Source organism: Neolamprologus multifasciatus, chromosome 3 (assembly GCF_963576455.1).
Source record: "Neolamprologus multifasciatus chromosome 3, fNeoMul1.2, whole genome shotgun sequence".
NCBI lineage: Eukaryota > Metazoa > Chordata > Actinopteri > Cichliformes > Cichlidae > Neolamprologus > Neolamprologus multifasciatus.
In genome coordinates this window covers 12,144,627-12,150,697 of record NC_140441.1, presented here as the reverse complement: position 1 = coordinate 12,150,697, position 6,071 = coordinate 12,144,627, and the positions used below count along the sequence as shown (strand labels likewise).

Sequence of the window (6,071 nt, the reverse complement as noted above, 5' to 3'; positions counted from 1 at the left end):
CTGCAGGAGAAAACGTGCCGATAAACACAATGGATCTGACGAGAATCTGTCCAATTACTCAAAAACTTCGATACTAGTATAGATCAGAGCAGTATTTCTGTTAAGAGTCAGATACCAATCAATGTTAGTGCTGTTGATGGTTTGATAGATAATTTTAAAGCGGGTTATAAGTCAGATACTATGAACAAATACTGGGTGAATATTAGAGTCTTTTTAGTCTATAAAAGTGACTATTAAAATATTTTTTGGAAGTTTGGAATAATCAAAAACTGCATGTGGCAGCAGTGTTTTAGCAACTGCTCTTAATTGCAATAACCATGCATAAAACTATTAGGTGTCTATGAGCATCCTTCATCACTAAGGCGTGTTTACCATTTCCATGCTGTGGGGCTGATGCACTTGCTCATTCTTGCCTGCAGTATAGCCAGCCAAACTCATGGCCTCAGTCGGGCGCCGGCGGCTCTTTAAACACGTCGCGACAAGGCTTAGCCATGCTCCTCACTTTGTCCCTGTGAACAGGAGAGGTATACATAGATCAGTTAATGACAGACATTTACAGAGCAGCATTTTAACACAGAGATTCAGAGATGCCTATCTGCCTTTCCAACACTAAAGTCAGAGAAATTAGCAGATGTTATTAAAGCCCATGAATAGTAAGACCTGGACTGAAAGTGTGGCACCATCTAGAGGTAAAAACACGCTCTTACATTTCACCAATTTGTCCAAAAAATAGCTTGGAACAGCAAAGTCCATATAGAAAGTGACAGAAGCTCTGAGGTACTGGAAAAACTGCTTCTCTGCAAGTATGGACATAAAGCATTAAACTCATGTTGACTTCATGGATGACGATGGCATGTGAAGGATGTGTGTAAGTAGTAAAATAAATAAATTGTACAGATTTTTTTTTTTTGATTGCAACTTGTGGTTACTAAATTGGTGAATGGTTGCCCAGATTTGTAGGAAGACTCACTCACAGAGGTGACCTTCCTACAAACAGTCACAGTATGACTTGGACTGACTGCAGTCACGCTCAGAAAGGCTGTCGAATGTTTCATAAATAAGTGTGCGCTGATATATTAATGAGGACAGACTGTTATTATCAGTCTGAGTGAGCACAACATGAGGAGACTCGACTCAGCCGACTGCCAGTATTCTGGTTATATTCCTACAGAACAGGAAGGTTGCAGAGCACAAATGTAATTGTTAAATATGATTTTTTTGTCCATGTAGATGTCAACAGATATGTGATTTTCAATGATTTATCACAGTCAATTATCAGAAACAGACTCCATGTAATTGCAAACTTGATCCAATTCGATGGCAGACCGATAGCAGACGTATGGCAACATTTATAGCAGGTTTTAAAGTGACATAACTACTTGAATAAAAAAAAAAATCGACTGACCAAGTTTAACTCTGAGGATATCATTTGCTGTTTAAAAGGGGATAAATCACAATATATGATTTGCAATACTTGGGATATTGTAAAATGTTAAAAATTGCATCGGGGGGTGTGGTGATTCCCACCTCTAATACCCTCTCTAATGCATTGCATTGTGGGAGTTAATATTTAAACCTAATTTAAATTCAATTCAATATAAACCAAACAACACTGTGTTTTATATTGTAAGGTAAAGACTCACAATAATACAGAGAAAGCCCTGAGCAATCAGACGATCCCCTATGAGCAAGCACTTGGCAACAGTGGGAAGGAAAAACTCCCTTTTAACAGGAAGAAACCGAGCAGAACCGAGCTCAGGGACGGCCAGACATCTGATTGGCAGTGAAGGGAGGAAGACAGGACAAAGACACGCTGAGGAAAAGAGCAAAAAATAATAATAACTAATGATTAAATGCAGAGTGGGGTGTAAGCACATAGTGAGTGAAACAGAGTTATAGTTTTGTATTTTCTTATTAGTTTTTATTTCATTTTCTTTTTAATTTTTGTGTTTAATTCAGTTTAGTTTCAGTTAGTTTTCAAAGTGGGTTTTCTTTTTTTTCAGTTTAATTTATTGTTTGGACAATTTCGCTGTTAGGTTTAGTCTTTTTTAATTATTATTGTATTTATGGTAAGCGGTGACTCACGGTCTCACAGACACAAAGGTTTAGACTCATATTGAGTTTTAAATTTTAGTTTACTTTTAGTTAACTACAATAACCTCGGAGTGAAAAGAACAGTGAAAAGTGAAGAAGAAACACTCAGTGCATCATGGGATTTAAAGTCATAAAAGTGTAGCATCATACAAATAGAGACATTATTTCCCATGCGGGTTTCCAAGGGGAAAAAAGGGGCTGGTGTTAGTTGTGGGGGAAAAAACATTTTTACATTTTTTTAAATTTTTTTTTAAAAGTTTTTAAAAAGTTTTAGGAGAAAAAATAATAATTTTTTCCTTTAAAAAAATAAAAAAAAAATAAAATGAACTATTTTTTAGACTGTTTTTAGTCTTTACGTCAGAGTTGTTCGCATCCAAGCTAGCATTAGCATCTACGGTTATTGAGGCTATAGTGTAACGACACCAATCTGGAAGTTAACTTAAACGGAACTGAGTCCCCATATTTAAACAAAATAACAACAACAACAATAATAAATATGTTCGGGTGGTTTAACACAGCCGAGCCTGTCTGCTTCCGGATGCTTCATTACAGACCACAGCAGGTCCCTGGGCGACCTTTGTTCGCCTCGCTGTATGCAAACAGTCATAGCTGAGGTCCTCTCACGCAAATATATTCATTTCCAAACGGACATAAAAGTAACCTACTCGAAGGTGAAGCTCTGTCCTGGGTTGCCCTCCAGTGGCGGAGTACCCAACGTGCTAGAGGAACAACAGGGAGAGGGGTGGAGACAAAAAAAATCCAAGGGGAAGAAAATTCAAACGCTCTTCCTGGTAAAGAACCCGCCACAACTTCACCACATGACATCTCAGAAAGAAAATGCGACACGAGCGAGCCCCCCCCCCTCCCCCGTTTCATTCAGCTGGCTCTTATCAGCCCCCCCCCCCCCCCCTCCCGTACTAATGACCAAAACATATCCCAGTGACGCGCTGCATTTCACACCCACGGACACGCTCCGTGGTCTTTTTCCTTACATTTGCAAATGTGTTAACGGCGATTGCGACATCACCAACTCCAGACGTACCTTCCTGTAAACTCTGCCTTCCTTACCGTAGAAAACATGACATCACCAACTTTAGTTTGTATATGAAATTGGCTCTTTTTTTTAAAGCAGCTGTCTGCAACATAAAAACGCAACAAATCAGCAACAACATCGAAACTTCTCCACCTTTATCACTGCAAACTTGGAGCGGTGCAGCCTATTGCTCTATAAGCAATTACATAATACCATCAAATTGTGTCCTTATGGTTAAAAAAAGAAGGACACGTGAGGCTACTACAGCCTACAGACCCCACAGAAATTCCGCCTTTCTGCTGTGCAACATTTTCAGTTTGCTGGACTCGTTTTCTAGAAGCAGCTCGCATTTTTTTTACAAGGTTAACGAAATGAGGACATTGTAGTTCAGGTTGTTTTCAATGGAGTCTCACCCCCCCTACAATTAGGTATAAGGCCAGCATGCCTGACAGAGGCACGGAGAGCTTACCTTCTGTGTGTGATCCAAAACGTGCTGGGGAGGTGCCGCGCTGACTCTGGCTGTGAAAACAGTGGAAAATCTGCAAAGTAGCCCATCTCCTTCCACGGCCACGGGATGACGCAGACCTCTAAAAGCCCTCTCATCTCCCCCACTGACGAAAAATAAAATACTAAGCCTTTCCACTCAACGTCCGTAATAACGCGTTTAGGCGCAAATTATGACACGGGGAAGCACTGCGCACGCAGAGATCGCGGACCCCCCTCCCCGCCCCCCCTCCGGCACAGAAAATGTGGATGCGTTCGCCCATGGGCAAGGCATGACGAACACACTCATCAGTGATGTTGCATCTTCACAGTCATATCGCGTTTCTTTTTCCTTCATCTGAACACCATCGGGTTACGAAAAAAATCGCAAGCTGGTGAAGCCTTAAAAAAAAGCCTCAAAGACAGCGGGGGGGTTGCAATGGGGAACGGACTCACCCCCCCCCCCCCCCCCGCCAACAATCATCCAGAAAGCGCTGCTGATATCCGTCTCGTGGACAGCAACGGTGCGAGTGATCCGAGCAGGGAGTGCGTAAAGAAATTGCGCAGTTTTTATTCCATTGAAACGGAGACTCTTTCCCTTCTGTCCCCGCTGAAAGGCTCTTTCCCTTCCTCCTCCCTCCCTCCGCTCCCTTTCTCTCTCCTTCTCTCTCTTCCCTCATGCAGGTTTATTTTCAGTGGAAGAGTCTTGGACATTAACTGCCCCGCCTCCATAGTCACTGGCAAACACACAGTACAACTTGCCCAAATTCCATTATTAACTACTATTCGATCGCGAACAACCGAGCCGCAAGTTCCCGCCCCCCTCCTCTCCTCTCCTCTCTTCTCGTAAGCATTTGGTTCAAGAGTCCAGCTCTCAGCTGGGGGAAGAGTTGCTGGAACCGAATGGGGCCCAAAGAGCCACTCGTAGTTGTAATCTTGTCAGGTGCCTTACACTTCCCAAGAAACGGAAAAGTTGCGCGCAAGCATGCCGGGAAATCAAATTAGCGTAAGTCAAATAAAGCCAACTGAGATCGGGTTGGCTCTCAGGAGTTCTTGAGCTGTTGTCAGGGCTTCTCCAAACGCAGACAAGCAACAGTCTGTGTTCAAGAGCGAGACGTGTGATTAAACACTTCCCTTCCTCGTCGTCTAAAGAGTTCACAAAAAGGTGGATCCTGGATCCTGTTTTCACCCGCGCTGAATAAACGCTCCCAACATTTCTTCAAAGTGTTTTCAATTTAAGGGGATGGGCAGATGGAAAAGCTGTCTTCTTAATTAATACTCCCTTTCCACCAAGATGAGCAATATAATCTGAATCCCTGTCTGCACACATCGCGTCAGTGAGGAGGGTTCATTAGTACAACTTGTACAGTGTTTCTAAAACGACTCCACAGCACATCAACATTCAAGTTTACTTCAGCTTAAGCTCTCATCCAAAAAACAAAAACAAAAACCCACCTCCCAAGCCTGATATTTGTTACAATCAGGATGGAGAATAAGCCAATTAGAATTTGAATTCCATGTGCTCACCCCTCCATCTCTCACCCAACTAGAGACCCACCAATGCGCGCGCACACACACGCACACGCACGCACGCACACACAGACTTAGGTCTGATAAAGAGGCTCTTAAACCTCGAGGAAGTCTGTGTTGGTCTTTGAGGGGGACAGTCCTTAATTCTGAATACAACCTTGAACTCAGCTCCCCCCCGCCCCCTCGCTGGTTCCCCCTCTCTCATTACTGGAATCATTCTTCCTCCCAGCTTACTTTCTCCAGGGTCCCTTCTCTTGTTTTTCTCGCCCTCCCTTTCAGGAGTTTGGGCCGAGTCCTTTTCCAGTGGGGAAGTCCGGGGCTTCTCCCTCTCTCTCCCTCTCACAGCGCTGACTGACTCCAAACGTCTTGTCTGTGAAGCTTCATTAGAATTCATTTGTTTGAATGGGTTCATTTCTCCTTCACCCACTAGCCCCCCTCTCCTCCCCCTTTTTTTTTCCAAGCTCAGGAGACATGCATATTAGCATAAAAATGTCCTCTGCCTCACCTTGAGTAACTGCATTGTTTTCTTGCTTTTTATTTTTTTACACCGTGGACACGTTTCTGCATACGTGCATGCAAAAACAAGACAAATTTCATTTCTTGCACATTTCCATCAACGTTATTTTGGTTTAAAGGTTGTAAAACGAACGCAATTGGTTCATAAGTGTGAAAAAGCCGAGAAGGAATATATCATGACCTCCTCATAAACACTGGAAATATGCAGTGGAAAATATGTGAAGCATTTAGTACTACATTCACATATACACAGCTCACTTAAGCCAATAACACAAACCATTCTAATCTGCGCTAACCATTAAAATAAATTTGCGGGGTATGTGGAGGAATGGGGTCAAATCTTCCACTTAATAACTGTTCAAACCTCCTTTAGCAGAAAAGACAAAGGAGGATCAGATCTGCACAATGTTCAGAA

The 6,071-nt window shown here is 42.7% G+C and overlaps 1 long non-coding RNA gene across 4 annotated transcripts in view; it reads right to left on the bottom strand.

Moving 5' to 3' along the window:
- The window catches only part of LOC146521623 (uncharacterized), a 91,276-nt gene extending 85,688 nt beyond the window's left edge, over window positions 1–5,588 (bottom strand). For 2 of the 4 annotated variants that reach the window (XR_014870449.1, XR_014870461.1), the window contains exons 1-2: window positions 3,597–5,582; window positions 373–509 (exon numbers count right to left, since the gene is read on the bottom strand). This is a non-coding gene — a long non-coding RNA (uncharacterized LOC146521623). Of the gene's footprint in view, window positions 1–372; window positions 510–3,596 lie in introns of all 4 variants that reach the window. The other 2 variants (XR_014870450.1, XR_014870456.1) reach the window with 2 other exon arrangements.
- Window positions 5,589–6,071: the final 483 nt, after the last annotated feature.